General features: G+C 50.7%; 1 long non-coding RNA gene across 1 annotated transcript in view; it reads right to left on the reverse strand.

Annotated features, from left to right (window-relative positions):
* LOC113626181 (uncharacterized) overlaps window positions 1-2,470 on the reverse strand; it is an 8,457-nt gene extending 5,987 nt beyond the window's left edge. Inside the window, exon 1 of the long non-coding RNA XR_003435076.1 lies at window positions 2,204-2,470. This is a non-coding gene — a long non-coding RNA (uncharacterized LOC113626181). The remainder of the gene's footprint in view (window positions 1-2,203) is intronic.
* Window positions 2,471-18,738: the final 16,268 nt, after the last annotated feature.

An 18,738-nucleotide genomic window follows, 5' to 3' on the forward strand; every position in this document is an offset into this window, starting at 1 on the left:
GTGTGTGTGTGTGTGTGTGTGTGTGTGTGTGTGTGTGTGTGTGTGTGTGTGTGTGTGTGTGTGTGTGTGTGTAAATTAACTGAACTTAATAAGGTTAATGGGAAGGGCATTTGTACCTCCGCCACCCTTGCCTTAGAGAATTCCCTGACAACAGATTATCCAGCGTTTCTTATAAAATGACTAAGATCAGCGTAGCAAAGAATTGCAGAGAAATACTGCAATTCCACGTGGGAGCAAGCAAGCAAATCTAATGTAACTGCAATTCACGATGTCAGTGATGTTTGATTTTTGAGGGTGTCAAATGGTTTGACACAACCCATGTGTCACTCATTCCCTTAAAATCCTGTTTAAAACATCTCATTAAACCACTGGGGGGCGGGGTGGGGGGAAGTACTTTTGCCTTCTCATACCTTCTTGGCCTCCCAAAGAAAGGCCCTTGAAAACAGCAGGTTCAACAGACTAAGAACACATACACACACATATATAAGAATATCCCCCAGACGGCTTTTCAGTTTTACCAAAAGAAGCAAACCTCCCTGCTTTCCTCTGACCGACCTTCGGAGTGCAGCTAGCTCTCTGCCCCCTTCCTCCAGGGACTGCTGGGGCCTGAATCCCTCGCCGTTTATAATGACCCCAAAAGCGGGACTTTGTGGGCCAGTTGGATAAAACATAAACTCATCTCGCCCTCAAAACCCCGATTCTGGGACCACAGCCTCCAAAACCTCCTTCCTCCAGAAGGGTGTCCCCCTTCTCAGCTCACAGCACTGGGGCAGGCTGCCTTTGAGGCAGGATTTTGGAGAATCCTGGATAATTAAAGGAATCATTACTGGGTTTTCCTGCAGAAACGATGGGATGACAGTTCATCTCATCCAAAAGCCAGAGTTGCATGGTGGGGACGGAGGGCGTATTTGCCTGCCCCATGGGGGTATCTTTTCCCTCCCTTGCCCCCAGACCCATAGCTGGGGCAGGGAAGACGCTGCAGGGAAGACGCTGAGCGTCCAAAATGGCCCTTAGGGGAGCGCAAAAGGAGTGCCTGAGGGGCCTCCTGCAGTGCCCCACCCCCACCCCTTCCCAAATCCAGCTAAAGTTTAGTTATTTGTGCCCTTAATTGTCTTATTAAAGTCAAATTTGCAGCTTGCCCAGACTGGAGGAAGTGATTTCCATCTTAATAGCTCAATTAGCCTCTGGGTTCTGGAAAGGCCACCCCGATACACACACCTTTTCTCCCCATTTTAAACCCCCTCCCTTTTTCACAACTTCTCCTAAAAATAAATTATAAATATGGATGTGTCCTCAGAGGATCTGAGCGGCACATTCCAACGCTCCCCACGGTGGGGCTTGGAAGCAGGAGAAACCAGAAACGCCACACACCCCCAGCCCCAAATCAAAAATGCCTTTTCCTTTTTTTCTCCTAACTTTTGCCAGAGCAACTTGGTGTGGTCTCGGGCCCTGACACCCCGATCCGCACCCCGGAACCTAGATTTTTTTTTAATTTTTATTAACTCCTGTCCAGCGAAAGCTACAGCCAACGTGCTATGGCCGCCTACTCCTCGGAGGGAGGGGGCAGCCAACTTTACTTCGGGGAGGTGGTAACTCTCTGGGGACTGTGCTCCCGGCTTTTCCGGACGTCCCCAGGGCCCAGCCCCCGGAGGCTGGCGCTGGCCCCCCTGCCCGTGCCAGCGCGGCCCAGGCGCACGTGGAGTGACGACGAGGTGCGGCGGGCGCGGACGCGCTAGCAGGGCGGCCTGCTCTCCGCGCGGCACTGATATCGGGGTCACGCAGCGAGTCAGTTTCCCGAACCGGCTTTCCGGGGTGGGGGCGGGGTGGTAGGCTTTCAACCCGCCTCGTTAATTTCCAAGCCCCGGCATTAGGGAGGTGGGGGGCTGCCTCGCCCCCATCCCACCTCCACGCCTAACACGCCCCTCTCGGGAGCCAGGGAGGGGGGAGGGGGGGAGGGAGCCCAATCCCGCTGCCTCGGGGTCGGCAGCGGCGGCGGCTTCCCTCCCAGGCAAGCGTCTAGCGCCGGGTCCCGGGAGAGCCGCGCGTTTCCCCCCCGCCGCCACCTCCCTCCCGGCTCGTGTCGCCACCCACCCCCCAGGCAGCCACCCCGCACCCCCTTCTGTCCCGGGGGCCTGGGCACCCACCTGCCGCGGCCCCCTGGCCCGGGGGAGGGGTGCCTTGCAGGAAAAAGGGGGAGACTCACCGCCGCTGCCTCCTCTGGGGGTGCAGGGGGCCCCCCGGGGCTGCGCCTTCCAGGGCTCTCGGGAGGCGTGCGCGGGGTGGGGGGCGCCCAGCCTCCTCCTCGATTGGAGTCCAGCCTCAAATCCTTCACCGTGGGTGGGGGGGTACTTCCAGAAAAAAATCCCCCCCTTACTCAGATCAGATCCAAGTGATGGGCAGGGGGCGTATAAAAGCCTTTTCTGCCGAGAGCGCGGAGCCGACGGGGCTGCACCCGGCCTCCAAGGTCCGCTGCCGCCACAAAGCCGCGCCCCCGCCCCCCCCCCCCACCGGCCCGGCCCCCACCCTCCCCCGCTCCCCACCCCCCCACGCCCTATGGCCGGCCCGGGGCGGGGGCTGGGCCGGCCCGGGGTTGGCCGCGCTGGGGAGGCGGCAGCGGCGGCCCAAGCGGCGGGGCGGCTCCTCCCCGGCCGGGGAGAGAGGGTGAGAGCCTGGAAGACAAGCGCGACCGCCTGCCCGGGGCGGGGGCTGCGGCGGGGCCGGGCGGGGCCGGGCGGGGCGGGGGCGGGGGGGCTTCCTAGAAACCCTCGCCAAATATAGTCAGCGGATAGGGGCATTCCTAGAAATGCGGCGGCGACGTCAGCCTCGACCTATGGGGGCAGAGCCTGGGGTTCTCCAAACTCGGGGGGGTGGGGCGGGGACGGGGAAGAGGGGAGATTCCCCACTTCCAATACCCCGGTGGCCCGGATGAGGGAGCCTAGGCTGGGCCTCCCTCCTGGGGGGCGGACAGGATTCCTCCACATGCGCTCCAGGGATCCCTCAGCCGGGGGTGTCTGAATGGGGACGCATCTACTTAAGATTCCGACTCGCCCCCAGATCCGCCCCCCCCACTTTCGGAACACTCAGTGACAGTGCCAGCCGGCGCTTTTAGCCCTTCCTCCGATTTTTCTCACTCCTCTCTACCCGCTATGAACAAACAGTAGAAGTTGGAGCTGCACCAAGTCTGGCTTCCACACCTGGCCGCTCACCCCTTGGCGGCCCCTAACCTCCTCTGGGATGACTGGAGTCCCTCAGAAGCCCCGGGTCTGAAATTGGATGGACATGCTCTGTTCCCAAGAACTCCCCAAAATACCAACCCACCTTAAGGCCAAAACATAAAGTTGTGCTTCCCCTTCCCCATTCCAAAGTCCCTCTGTTGCTGCTTTCATGGTCCCAGGCTCTGGGAGATAGGCTGGAAATTGGGGGCTGGGGCATGAGGGTACCCTCTCCACCTGGCAAAGATCTGGCCTCTTGTGCTGACACCCGTTCCTCCCATAAGCTCCTCCCCCTCCATAAAGTACATGAGGTTCCAACAGTAAGGGAGAACCCCCTACAGCCCGCCCCCTTCCTGAAATCTGCCCCCCAACCCCGCATCCCTTTCCCAGAACCCCACATCATCCCACAAGTGTCCCCTCTTGCCCAAAGAGGATCCACATAACTGAGACATGACTTGTCCCCTTCGACTGCCCAGCCTCTTTTCAAGTAAACGTGACTGGAATGAGCCTCCCAGGATCATAAAAAATGTATTTGCTGTCCTCTGTTGGCCGACGGGTGTCACACTCAGAAAACACATCACCCAACCCAGTGGGCGCTCCTCATGCCATCAGGGGGGGTCCCGGGGGCCCCAGTCAGAGGAAGTGAGCCACACAGCCCCCTCCTCTCCTCCTGCCTCAGCTGCAGTCCTACCCTGCCCCCACCTCCCTCGGGGGCGGCGGTGGGGGGGGGGGTGTTCCTGGCTTGCAGCCACTGCCCTGGACTTTGACCCACTGGCCTTGTGGCTCATGTCCCTTCTCTCTCGTTGGATCCCAATTCCAGAAGTCTGGAGGGCTGTGCTCACGGGGAGGCAAGGAAGTCTGCGGTGGGGCCCTCTGGGCTCACTCTGGGCTGGGGGACCCCCAGGGGATGGTTTCTCCAATAGCAGCTTGGAGGGGCAGTGAGAAAAAGGGGGGCTAGGTCAGACCCCTCTTGAGGCAGAGGACTGATCACTGATAATCATCAATCCCCATTTCCTCCTGAGGACCTACTGTGTGCCAAGCACATGGAATATACTGTCTTACCGACCTCACCGCATTACCTCACGGCAGCCAGACAGGAAGACTGAGGCGTAGAGGTCGGCTGTTCATTGAACCAATGCTTGCTTGCCCTCTGCTGATGCTGGGGCCACAGCGGCAAACAGGACAGGCGCTGCCCTCTGGAACTCATCCTCTCAGGGAGAGACCCACGTCAGCAGGGGATTACCATGCTGCCCTCGTGGTCCAGGGCATGAGTGCTGGAGCCCAGCTGCCTGGGGTCAGGGCACCATGAGAGACTGAGGCTGGGCCGGCACGTCCCTCCTGGGCCTCCCTACTGTCCCACTCAGGGCTGCCTCCGTCAAGTCTGCGTTGTCCTCTGGGTCAGTCCCCTCTTGTGGGGTAGAGCCAGAGAGAGGCTTTGAGTCCCCTCCCACTTCTTGCCCCCTGCCAGGACTGGATGCAAGTCCCTGGGCCTGGTTTAGCCTCTCTGGGCCTCAGTTTCCTCATCTGTAAAACAGGAGTTATAATACCCGCCTTATAGGACTTGTAGGGGGATTAAATGAGACAAAGTCCATGTAGGAGAATTTGGCAATCAAAAAATTTGTTTGTCTTGTAAATATTTTCTTTTTATTTTGTGTTTAGAAGCTGCAGTTTTAAGTATATTGACAGAACATGCATAACAAAAGCTTCCTAAGAAGTGGAAAATAATATTGCTGGAAAAATTGGCCTCATTAACATATTTAGACATTTACTTAATACATACTCCATTGGAAATTAATGATATGACTTATTTATTTTTAAAATTTTTATTGGAGTACGGTTGCTTTAATTGATATGACTTTTTTTTTTTTTTTTTTGCGGTACGGGGCCTCTCACTGTTGTGGCCCCTCCCGTTGCAGAGCACAGGCTCCGGACTCGCAGGCTCAGTGGCCATGGCTCATGGGCCCAGTCGCTCCACGGCATGTGGGATCTTCCCGGACCGGGGCACGAACCGTGTCCCCTGCATCGGCAGGCGGACGCTCAACCACTGCGCCACCAGGGAAGCCCAATTGATATGACTTTTATACAAACACTAACATTTCCAAATCAGTCTAAATAGGGGGGCGTTTCAGTTCTTTACCGTCTATACCCAAAGTAGAAAATCCCTCAGTTTCTGAATGCAATCCTGACAGACATCAGAAATGGTCACTCTGAGATCCTGCTGACATATTGTTCTGTACCTTCGTCTAAAGATGTTTCTGTTGAGTAAGTGTCCCTATGCTTCTTTTTCTCTTTGCTCTGATCTTCCTGCAGCTTCAGAGTTACATTTCAGATTTCTTCTCTTTTTGCTCTCATTTTTGTGGGAGGAAACCAGTTTGCCAAATTCATATGTAGTTCAAAATTGAGAACTGGATTTCTCTTAGAATCTTAACATTTGATCGAGAAGGGCCTCTGAGTACATTAACCAGATGGTTGGTTGTGCTCTGTGTTACTACCTGGAGGAGGGGATGTCTGCGCTGAGACTGGAAAGAGGAAAAAAACTGGGCCAGCCAGAGGGGTGGAGTCCAGGCCTCAGGTGTAGCACGTGCAAAGCCGGCCCTTCTGGGGAGCTGAAGTAGCTCCCTGGAGCCACAGTAGCCTGGTTCAAGGTCCTGTAGGACGCCCCCGCCCACATCTGTGTGCTGAGCCCCAGGATTCTGGAAGCTCACCTTATCACCCCCAGTTCAGACCCTAAGAGCTGGATGCAGAAGGCGGGCCCATGGGCAAGGTCCCACCAAAGGCAGCGAGGCCCCTGCCTTTACCTTGCACTTTAAAAGATGCCCCGATCCCTTTGAGGCCTGCCCTTGCCCGTTCTGGCTCAGCTTCCCATGACTCAAGCTAGTGGCGGGCCTGAAATCCAGTTAAGTACCGGAAGCGCTGCCAGACTCCGGAAAACAACCCGCTCCTCGGCCGGAAGCCCCAGAGGCCCACTCTGGCCTTCTCCCAGGAAGCAGCCCCACCCGCACCCAGGTTTCTGGCCCAGGGAGGATGCCAAGGCCTAGGCCAGAAGTGCAGGGAGGCCACACCAGGAAGAGGGAGCCTTCCAGAAAGGCCTGGACTCCTGGCTCCCAGGCCCAGAGAGAGAGAGAGAGAGAGAGAGAGAGAGAGAGAGAGCGCGAGCAGGCTTCACCCTGCCTCTCTGTAGGTTTTCCTCAGGGTGTACAGGAGGGAGAAATGCCCAGTCACTGCCATCTCCCAAGACTCCTAGAATATCAAAAATGAAAAACTTCCAAAGCAAGCATATAAAAATTATTGTACAATAGGTTTTAAACATTTGCATCAAACAGATGTGGACTTAAAAAACAGGTACACACAAACAGGAATGCAATCATAGCAATGTAGTTATGCTAGACATGGGACAGAATCAGGATTTATGGAAAATAATTTCTGATGTGCATCCACCGAGGTTCGTGGGACATGAGTCTGAAGTGGCGTCATGGTTGCGTTCCTCCCTCAACCCCATCAGGAGGTGGCTGTGACCACCCTTGTGATATCTTGTGGAGATAACGTTAAGAATCTAGCCTAAAAAATCTTCCTGAACACCAGGACTTAGGCCCAGTGGTCCTTACAAGTTAGGTCCAAATCTCCCTGAAAGCCAGAGGTTGCCCCACCCTCATCCTACCCTGGCCTCGGACCCTCAGCAGCATGCTGAGTGGCAGGAGCAACTCCAGGGCCTTGCATCTGGCCCTGCCCACCTGCCACAGTGGTACCTGTGCCCCGTAGGGAACAACAGGAACTGGGAGCAAAGAGGATGAAAGGGAAAGCAGTTTCCATGGCCCTGCCCCTCGGGCTCTGTGATGTCAGGTGGAGACAGCTCCTGGCCTGCCTGGGTTTTCTTAAGGCCACCCAGAGCCACAAGTCCCTGTGGGCCTGGAGCCTTGTGTTTCTTTACGAAACGGAAAAACACGGGGGCAACCTACTTGCTCAGGACCTGTAGCCTTGCTACCCTGCCTTGTCTGGCACATGGTTGGGCAAATTAAAGATTTTTTAGAACATGAATAAGAAGGAAGGGAAAGTACTGGAAGAGAGGTCGTGAGCCTGGGACGTCATTTCCCAGGAGGCCAGGAGGCGAAGAACTCCAGGCCCTGAGTAGACAGAAAGACAGACTGCCATTGGTGAGACCAAGGGGTCTGTGGTTCCTGGTGGGCTGGGAACAAGGTCCTCACCTGCTAAGGGGGTCATGACCCCGGAATCTTCGAGGGATTCATTCTTTCTACATTGAGCTGGAGGATGGTGAAGGAGGTGGTGGGAAAGCAGACCAGCTTTTAACTGTATCCTCCTGAATTTGTTTCCTCATTGACAATAATGGGGATGTTAAAAGCATTAAATTTCATGATTTGCATGAAGTGCTTGTCCGGGTCTGGCACATAGCAAGTGCTCAATAAATTGTAGGGATTATCATTAGCTGTTCAATGGGGGTCTTGAACCGGCCATGCCTGGGATGTAGGAATAGATTTACAAGTGTGAGGGCTTCTCCTTTAAGATGTGGTTGGTGTCCCTAGCATCAGTTTCATCCTCACCCCTCAGCCCAGGGAAACCAAAGTGGAAGAAGCACCAGGGTCTGGATGGGTGGGCCAACTCAGCTGAGAGTTGGCTTCTTGGAATTTCAACAGGGTGGCCAAATTGTGTCATGAAACTAGTAGCATGCTCCACATCCAGCCCAGGTGGAAATGAAAGAGTTGATCAACATCTCCATCAGCATAGAATTCTCTGGAACCCACATGACTGTGGACCCATCACCACCTCTCAGACCAATACCAACTTTAAAATAAATGCTGTTGGATTTGGAGATTTTTTTTATGAGAGGTTGCAACTGGCAATCCACAGGCTGAGCAGGGCCCACAGATGTGTTTCATTTGGCCTACAGAGGCTTTAAAATAATAAAAATAAATTTGACTTGGTGGCCAACGTTTTTAAATCAGGAAATTTCATATTTAAATAATCCAGATTTCTGGTGTCTTTTAAGAAAATCAGGTGATCAAAAGATTTGGCAGGTGGTGGAGTCAAGATGGTGGCACAGGAAGATGCGGAGTTCACATCTCCTCACAACTAGGGTGCCTGCCGGATGCTGGTGGGGGACATCGACGCCCAAGGAGATGGGAGGAACCCCCAAGCGAGCCGCTGGGGGTCAGGCCAAAGCTCCTTTGGTGGGGGCTCTGAGTCCGAACCACTGGACTAACAGAGAACCTCAGACCCCAAGGAATATTCATCAGAGTGAGGTCTCCCGGAAGTCCTCATTTCAGCACCAAGACCCAGCTCTACCCAACAGCCTACAAACTCCAGTGTTGGAAGCCTCAGGCTAAACAACCAGTTAGACAGAAACACAATCCCACCCATCAAAAAAAAAAAAAAAGACTTGGCAGCCATGGGCCTGTCTTCCTGCAGAGCAACAGTTGGTTGGAGCAGAACAGTGGATAACAGGATATATTAGTCAGTGAAGGCTAGCTGCTATAACAAACATCCCCAAGGTTTCAGTGGCTTACCACAATACAAGTTCATTTCTTGCTCATATTGTTACCAAGTCTAACCTCGTACTGCTCACTGACAGGCCAGTAAATCAAAAGACGAATCGTCGGGGCAAGAAATAGCGACTTCATTTGGAAAGCCGGCAGTGCAAGAAGATGGCGGACTTATGTCCCAAAGAACCATCTTGCCTGAGTTAGGGTTCAGGCTTCTTTTATAGTAAAAGGGGAGGGAGTAAAGTCAAACATTTCCTGGTTCCAGTCAGCCTCTGGGGGGGATATGTTAATTTCTTCCTTCCCGTAGTCATTCACAGGTGGGCCTGGTCAGGATGTTTCATGTGAGCTAAACAAAGGTATTTTAGCTTAATGCTTGTTACCTGAGATGCAGAGTTCCCAGAGATGGGCCATTATGTATAATTTAAGCTTGTAGACAACATCCCTTTAGTGATTAACTTGTAATAGAATACAGTTTCTTCCTTATTACAATATCACAGTCCAAGAAGTGGGGGGTGGGGGTGTCCACACATTATTTAGGGAAACAGATGTCTTCCACTTCATGGCTCTGACATCTTCGAGGGATTCATTCTTTCTACATTGAGCTGGAGGATGGTGAAGGAGGTGGTGGGAAAGCAGACCAGCTTTTAACTGTATCAGCTGGGAAGTGTCCCACATTGGTGAGAATCAGTCATGAGGCCCAACAGGGACCCAAGGGGTCTGTGAAATGTGGTGCCTAGCTCAGGGCCCAGGAGGAAGAGGAGAACACAGAAGCTTATAAGCAGCAGCATCTCTGTTTCAAGTGGCTGCCCTACATGCTTTCTCCACTTGGTCATGGAAGTTCTGTTCTTCCCATTGTTCTTCCTCGCCTCTCCCCAGCTCAGCCATTTGGCTCAGGGGAAACTTTCTGTCATTGGTTGGAGAATGGTCATGTGATACAATCCCAACCAATGAGACAAGATGGATTTGGATATGATGCCTAGAACAGCAGCAGCCATTTGGGGACCAGTCTTGTGGTGAAACCAACACAGTGATGGCAGAAAAGAGAGATGGAAGGAACACGTGTCTCTGGTGGCCTGATGGAGCTGCTCAAACAACTAATCCAGAAACCAACCCTACTTCTAGACTTCCTGAGAAATGCATAATAAATTATCTTATTGTTTAAGCCAGTTTGAGCCAGGGAATTCCTGTTCCTTGTAGAATAAAGTATCCAAACTGAGATCGCTGCCTGGCTAGATTCACTTAGGTCACCTGCCTGGCCATGTATGTATTTGAGTTTTTGCCTCTTGACCTAAAATGCTTTCTTTTTCCAATCAGAGCTGAGGTCAATCAGCCAGCTGATCTTCATGGCCTTAAGTGTCTACCACTTAAAGATGCAACGTGCAATTATCAGTGCTTCCTGGGACAACATGGGCCCATCCAGGGTCTTTGTCTCCACCTGCATCTCGGGGATGCAGCAATCCATGCGTGACACTGACCACAAGATTGAGCAGATACGGATTTGAGCCTGGGCTCCACCACTTCTTAGCTGGGTGAACTTAGACAAGCCAGTGAACCTCTCTGAACTTCAGTTTCAGACTGCTGTGAGCATTGCTGGACGATTCGATGACTTGACATGTAAAGGCTCTTCTCCCAGGCTCAGCACCCAGAGGGTTCACAGTAGATGTTGGCTGGTGGCGTGGTCACTGCCCAGCTGCTGAGATCCACTGAATGATCAGATGGTTTGCTCCAACTATTGGCTCACTGGGGCGACGTAGCCCTAAAGTACAAGGCCCATATTGTAGAGCAAGGTTGATTTTCCACGGAGGAGGCATTAGATAGCTCTGAATAACCTAGTAGAAATGTATTCCCCTTTCACTTTCCTTATACGCTTTCTGATCTTGTGAAGGAGAAAATCTCAGTTGGGTGCTGCTCCGTGTTTAACACCTTCCTAACACTTAACTAAGCCCGCTGGAAGGGGGCCCAGGCTTCTGGCTCAGAACGTTTCATTGTAGCAGTATCGCTATGCAATGTACAAAGATCATTTTGTTTTCCCCGCATTTTAAAGTAATTGTCATCCATTTATGGCAGATGGTGCTCTTTTTCCATCTGAGGAAGTGAGATAACATTTTCCTTTTGAGATAAAATTGTCCAGGTTATCCAGGTGAGTTAAGTTAAATAAAAATATTAGTGGAATACAATGTAGGAGGTACAGGTATGGCTGAAATCAAGAAGGTGGGCTGTGAAAGGCTCGAGCTTGGGGCCTTATCAGGGAAAACCATGGGGCCTGGGGGTCCAGCAGGAGAAGGGCCTCTCCGGGTGGTCAGAGGCTGGCCTTCATTCCTAACAGGAGTGACGAGAGCTGTGGCAGCCTGTCCCCAGGCCTTTTAAGAGAGTCCCTGAGATGACATTCAAACTGAATTCCATTGGAAGGAAGGAAGGAAAGTAGGGAGACCCAGCATCCTGGTTTGCCCAGGACTGGGGGGTTTCCCGGGTCACTGGACTTTCAGTGATAAAACTGTAACAGTCCCAGGCGAATGGGGATGGTGGGTCACCCTGGCTGCCCTGGACTGGGGATTTGGGAGGAGCAGAGAGTTGCTGGTTCAGGTCGATGAGAGTGGTCATCCTTGTGAAAAGAAAGAAAGTACTACTTTTTCAATACCCACAGCCTCTCCCCAAAGACTCAGAAGAATTCTATCTTAGCCTTGGGAGCAAGGTTTCCTGGTATGTCCGTCAGGATAATAGGTGAGGGGATGGGTCAAAAGGAACCTAGACAGGTTGGAGACACACCGGGAAGAGACAGAGTCTGAGGAAGAGAATAGATGGTGTGTGTGACAAGTGCGGAGCTGGTCAGACGGAAGGGAGTCAGCCCGGCTGCGTTGATGTAGTCTGGGGAGAGGCCAGAGGCAGCTTCCTACTGGGATGGGCGGGCTGTGGAGAAAGGCGGGGGTCTTTTCAAAGCCATCGAGCTGTGTTATTAGCGGAGCGCTCCCCACCCCACATCCCTTCTAATACCTTCCGGCAGCCCACAGTGAAGGTTGAAATGTCTGGTCACGGACTTTCCTGGTGGTCCAGTGGTTAGGACTCCGCGCTTCCACTTCTGGGGGCGTGGCTTCCATTCCTTGTCGGGGAACTAAGATGCTGCACGCTGCCTAGTGAGGCCAAAAAAGCTGGTCAGTTCCTTTCCAATATTGGACGGGTATTGCCTCGAAATGTCACGTTCTGCCAAAAATCAGAGTAAATCTGACCCAGGGAGGGCTGGTTCCGGGGGAGTCCTCGGAAGCTGCCTAGGGATGAACCACTCCTGCATCTGCCCACGCTTCTCCAGCCCGGTACCCAACACCAATAATTCCTCCGGGGCCCAGGGTGAGTACCTCCTCTCTCTTTCTCTCAATTACCCCATTTGTAAAGTGGAAGCAGTATTTCCCTCATCATCTCTGTGCCAGGCTCTGAGCTAGGTGGTGAGATGTGGATTAGACCACACTTGACCCACTTTTTTTTTTGGTTTGTTTTTAATTATGAGCTATTTCAGGCCAACCGGAAAGGATGGGAAATAAGTTAACAAACACCTGTGTGCCTACCACCCAGCTGAATTAATACATAAATCACATCCAGATTCAACTCAGACCCTCGTGTGCCCTTTCTCTGTCTCAGCCCATCTTCTGACATCCCCACGGATGACACTGTCCTGAGTCTAGGCTTCCTCACTCTCGGGCATGTTTCTATGCTTTTACTACCTAAGTAGCCAGAAACAACAAACAGGGTATTGTTTGCATAACGTTAATTCTGCATAAATGGTATCATGGTGTATCATCTTTCTATGCCTGCCTTTTTTTGTTCCCCTTTTTGTGAGTTTTATCTGCCTCGCGCAATGGAATTACAGTTTATGCATTTGAACTGCTGAACTTGATTCCACCCTGTGGACCCACCATGGTTTATTCTTCCACTCCCCTTGATGGACACTTAGCTCTTCCCAGCAATGTTGCTCCGAGCAGCCTGGTGGATACAATGAGAATTTCCCCACGGTTTACATCTCAGAGTAGGATTCCTGGGTCTCATCTACATGGGACTTTTATTTATTGTCTGCATTGGGTCTTTGTTGCTGTGCGCGGGCTTTCTCTAGCTGCAGCGAGCGGGATCCGCTCTTTGTTGCAGTGCGAGGGCTTCTCATTGCAGTGGCCTCTCCCATTGTGGAGCACAGGCTCTAGACGCGCAGGCTTCAGTAGTTGTGGCTCGTGGGCTCCAGAACGCAGGCTCAGTAGTTGTGGCGCACAGGCCCAGCTGCCCCACGGCATGTGGGATCCTCCCAGACCAGGGCTCGAACCCGTGTCCCCTGCATTGGCAGGCGGACTCCCAACCACTGTGCCACCAGGGAAGCCCCTACATGGGTTCTTCTGTGGTGGCCTTTCACCTGACATGTCCTCTCAAGTTTTCCTCTGTCCCCACTAGTCTCTTGTCTTGTACCCAAGCAGCTTCAATGTTCACATGATCTGTCTGGCTCCTGTGAGCATTTGGGCTTTCAGCTTCTGGGCTCTTGGGAGATACATGGGCATGTGAGCAAGTAACTGTAACATCTTGTGATAGGTGCTATCAAAATGATATACCCAAGGTGCTGGTGGTACACAGAGGAAATAGCAACTAACTCCAACTAAGAGGTTGAGGAATGATTCAAAATCATAGTTAAGTTAGTAACAGTTAGGCAAGGTTTTGAGGCATGAGTAGGAGTTTTCCAAGATGGGGGTGGAGGAAAGGCATTGTAGGCCAAGGGAACAGCATATGCACAGGCACAAATCAAGCTGAATTGACGGAATAACAAAGGCTGGTGTGGCAAGAGCAAGGGGGAGAACGGTAGGAGGGATGCTTGGGGCCTAGAATGCCAGGCTAAGGAGTTGGGATTTATCCTGGTGGCGGTGGTGGGCCTCTCATGAAGGACTAAAGGACGCAAGTGACATGTTCACTGCTGTGTTTGACAGAGGTCAGGTGACAGTGGGAGGAGTTGGAAGAGGAACGAGGCTGAAAGCAAGGGGGACCAATTAGGAGTCTACTGCAATAGTCCAGACCCCGGACATCAAAGGAGAAATGGGACAGGGAGGCAACACAGAGGAGGTGACTGTTTGGAGAGAGGTTTGGGCAGTGACCAATGAGATGAACAGATGAGGAGGAGAGGTGAGTCATGGGTTGGGGTAGGCAGAATAATGGTCTTCCAAATATTGTCCACACCCTAATCCCTGGAACCTATATGTTGTTTCACGGCAAAAGGGATTTTGCAGATGTAATTAAGGCTTAAATAGAGTGATGAGTCTGTATTATCCAGGTGGGCCCAATCTAAATCCACGAGCTCTAAAGGCAGAGAACTTTCTTTGGCTCACATGAGAACGATGCAGAAAGGGAAGTCAGAGAGATTTGAAATATAAGAAGGATTTGGCCCAGATGTAGGGACCCCATGTGCATTGACGGCAGAGAGGCCTGTAGAGCCCAGGAAACAGAGGATTCCGTTCTGCAAGTGCAAGAAAACTGAATTTGGCCAACAACCTGGATAAACCTCCTGATGGCAGCCCATCCGCTCAACACCTTGATTTTGTGAAACCCCCAAGCAGAGTAACCTGCCAAGCTAACGTGAGCTCTGACGTACAGGAGCCGTGCTCTTTTAAGCCGTTAAGGCTGTGGGAACTTGGTACAGCAGGAGGAGAAAATGAACACAAGGATGAGTCCCAGGTTTCTTGCTGGGCTACTGTGTAGATGTCACCATGAACTGCGTGGGGACTCGGACGATCAGAATTTGGTGTTCCCTATCGGACTCTTCCCGCATAACAGTATTACCACTAACTTAGCAGCTTACGACAACACACGTGCATAATCTCCCAGTTTTTTGGGTCAGAGTCCAGGCATGGCTTAGCTGGGTCCTCTGCAAGGCTGCAATTAAGGTGTTGGCCGGGGCTGAGTTCTCAATGCCCAGCCAGTGTCCTTGTCGGTTCAATATTACGAAGTACTACAAACTGGGTGGCTTAAACAACAAAGATTTATTTCTCACAATTATGGAGTCTGGGGACTCCAAGCTCAAGGTGTTGGCAGATTTGGGGTCTAGTGAGGGCTCTCGTCCCAGCTTACAGACAGCTGCCTTCTCGCTGAGTCTTCACACAACCCAGAGAGAGCTTCAGATAAGGGGTTAATTCTGCCATAAGGGTCCCATCCTCATGACCTAATCTACCCCTAATCACCTCCCAAAGCCCTCACCTCCAAATTCCATCACATTGGGGATTAGGGCTTCAATACATGAATTTGGGGTGGGGGGGATGCAAACATTCAGTCCACAGCACCCAGGGACGGACTTGGCTTTCACATTCATGTGGCTGTTGACTAAATTTAGTTCCTTGCAGCCTGTTGGACTGAGGGCCTTAGTTTTTTCCTGGTTTTCGCTAGATGATGCCCTCTGTTCCTTGTCACAGAGACCTCCCTAACACCGCCACTTGTTTTATCACATCAGCAAGAGGAGAGAGTCTGCTAGCAAGATGGGTATTGCCATCTTATGTGACCATCAGAGATGTGACATCATGCCACCTCTACTGAATTCTGTTGGTTGGAAACAGGTCACAGCCCCACTCACACTTAAGAGGAAGGGATTACACAAGGGCATGAATCCTAGAGGGCAAGGGCAATGAGTTCCTTAGAGTCCATTCACCAACACTTCTCCAAGGGACATATGGGCTATCTTATGGGGCCTGTTTCAAGAATTATTACAGATTTTTTCATCCAGCGGGGCCTCAGGTTCAGGGGTTCTTTTTGACCCCTCAGTAAGTAAAAATCAGCTCAGCTCACCTGAGTTAGAAGGGCAGGGCAGGGGCAGAAGGGAACACAGTCTCAGGGAATGTGCGTCACGCGCCAGCCTGGTGATTTGCTAAGCAAAACTCAAGTCGATGTGACATAAACAACGTCTGTTGCTTCCAGGGGCCTGCCACAATATTTTCTTTTAAGTGGTACTCACGCCTGAAATACGCTTCTGGTTTTGAAATGTGGTTCTCTGCTCATGCTCGGCTACAAACCACTCTCTCCTTTAGGAAGCATCCCATTTTTCATTCTTTAATGTAGGTTTACTAAGCACATGATGTCAGCCCAGATGGGAGACGCGCCAGGGCAGTGGAGGGGAGGCTCCCCTTGGAAAGGGTCAGAGTGGAGGACAAGAGCGAGCCTTTCCACTGGACGCTTGGCATCTCAGGGATGTGATGCCAGCTCTGTGTTAACACCTGTGCTGTCCAGAGTCTGCCATCTCTTTCCTCTTTACATTTTCTCTTTTTTCTGTTGTTAATAGTGAATCCAAAGTAACACAGTTTTTCTTTCCAAGGCCACAATATTAGGAAAAAAAATTAGTAACTTTTCCTGCAATTCCTCTCCACTTCTTGCCCCACCTGGAGGTATTCACTGTCAGTAGCATGACGTGGAGCCTTCTGCCTGGGGTATGGGCGTCCTTCACATTCTAAAAAACAATACACACACCACTACGTGTATTGATAAATATTCTTATTTATTTATTGCATCTTATATATGTTTAAAAAAATTTTATTGAAGTATAGTTAATTTACAATGTTGTGTTAACTTCAAGTGTACAGCAAAGTGATTCAGAGATATATATATATATATGTGTATAGATTCATACACATATATATTCTTTTTCAGATTCTTTTCCATTATGGTTTATTACAAGATGTTGAGTATAGTTCCCTGTGCTATACTGTAGGTCCTTGCTGTTTACCTATTTTATATACAGTAGTTATGCTTATTTATTTTTACAAAAACAGGACATCAGTTAGTTATACAAGATGAATGAGCACAACATAGTAAATCAATTATACTTCAATAAAAAATAAATTTAAAAAATTAAAAGATAGAAAGATTAATAAGTTCTAGAGATGTTTTGTACAACGTAGTGCCTATAGGTAACGGTACTGTATGGTATACTTACAAATTTGTTAAGAGGGTAGATCTCATGTTAAATGCTCTTATCACATACACAAAAAAGCAAAGGGATGCAGGAAACTTGAAGGTGATGGATATATCTGTTACCTTGAATGTGGGGATGTATCCCAGGTGTATGCATATGTCCAAATTCATCAAGTTGGATATATATATGTGCCATTTTTTGTTAATCAGTTATATCTCAATAAAGCTGTAAGACAAAACCCAAAAAACAGGATGTCAGCTTTTCTCAATTAGCTGTATCTCATTATCACCCCTTCAGGTCAATAAATCAATCATTCCTTTCTTTTTTTGATAATTTAATTTATTTATTTGGCTGCGTTGGGTCTTCGTTGCTGCGCATGGGCTTTCTCTAGTTGCGGCGGGTGGGGGCTACTCTTCCTTGCGGTGCGCTGGCTTCTCATTGCGGTGGCTTCTCTTGTTGCAGAGCACGGGCTCTAGGTGCTTGGGCTTCAGTAGTTGTGACATGTGGGCTCAGTAGTTGTGGCTCACTGGCTCTAGAGCACAGGCTCAGTTGTGGCTCACGGGCTTAGTTGCTCCGCGCCACGTGGGATCTTCCCGGACCAGGGATCGAACCCATGTCCCCTGCATTGGCAGGCGGATTCTTAACCACTGCGCCACCAGGGAAGTCCCGATCATTCCTTTCAATGGCTGCCCATGATGGCATGAGGGATGGCTCTCCATTTACTGAACCATCCTGGCTGGTGGATGTTTACAATATTGTCATCAGATGAACTCCATGAGAGTGGAAGCCAATGAATGTGTGTCACTCCAATTTTATGGAGAAACCAAGGCACAGAGAGGTTATGTGGCTAGTTCATGTCTCCCACTGGTTCTTGTAGATGTGGGGCAGAAAAATAATTCTACTGCTGCTCTTACTTCATGCTGCCACATGGTGTCACAGTTGAAGCTTTCTCCTGCGCAGCCTCTGTTGACAAACAGCCCTTCTTTGCTAACACTAGGATTGTAGCTCCCTCTTCGACTTCAAAAGTCCTATTAGGGGCGCAGTGGTTAAGAATCTGCCTGCCAATGCAGGTTCGAGCCCTGGTCTGGGAAGATTCCCACATGCCGTGGAGCAACTAAGCCCGTGCGCCACAACTACTGAAACCCGTTCGCCTAGAGCCTGTGCTCCACAACAAGATGAAGCCACAGCAATAAGAAGCCCATGCACCACAACGAAGAGTAGCCCCGGCTCACCGCAACTAGAGAAAGCCTGCGTGCAGCAATGAAGACCCAACGCAGCCAAAAAAAAAAAAGTCCTATTAAATCTTTTTCTGCCACTGACCGTCAGGACCTGTCCTACAGTTCTCTCTAACTTTGGATAACAGGAAGGTGGGTTGGAAGAGTTCAATTTCTTCTTTCCCAGAAAGCCCTGGTCTCCTTCTGCAAATCCACCTTCTCCCCAATGGTCAAGTTTGCACAGTGAGGTCTCAGAGGGTCCCTCTAGACTCAGTCTGTCTTTCCTCCTAACCCCAGCATCAGGGGCCTTCTCTTCTCTTTATGTTTCTAAGGGAGACTAGAGTGTGATTATAGAACAAAGACCTCTGATTTCAAGGTGACTTTCAGACACGAAATTCATACAGAAGTTACAGAGATCCAAACACGGCTTTATATATTCATGAACACAAGCAGTTTAAATCAACACAAAACGTCTTACTTGTTCAGACACACAATCAGCTTTACCCATTTAAGTGTAAACACGACCTGAATTCAGAATTTTGCTCACTAGTTTCTGATCCTGCAGCCTGTGCCACATCGGTCCTGCAGCTCCGTGGCGTCCCCAGATTTCAACCAGCAGTGATGGTTTTGAGATTCAAGTGTAATCTTCCAGGCTTAAAAACAAAAAACCAAGTAAAACAGCAAGCACTTCTCCATATATGAATATATACCCTTAGATATTTTATGCAATTTTTTGTTGTGTGTGTAAATGGAAACCTACAGTACCTTATATAAATTTTCTGAAGTCCATTCTTCACCTGGGGCAGAGAGAGGAGCACCCTGTGTAGGGTGGGGTGGGGTGGGGTGTGGGCAGCGGTGGGGGTGGATGAGAATGGGCTCTTTCTTGGGATGGTGTCCCAGAGGAG

The sequence above is a fragment of the Aethalodelphis obliquidens genome, unplaced genomic scaffold (assembly GCF_003676395.1).
Source record: "Aethalodelphis obliquidens isolate GAN/ISIS:26980383/991018 unplaced genomic scaffold, ASM367639v1 scaffold18, whole genome shotgun sequence".
Taxonomy (NCBI): Eukaryota; Metazoa; Chordata; class Mammalia; order Artiodactyla; family Delphinidae; genus Aethalodelphis; species Aethalodelphis obliquidens.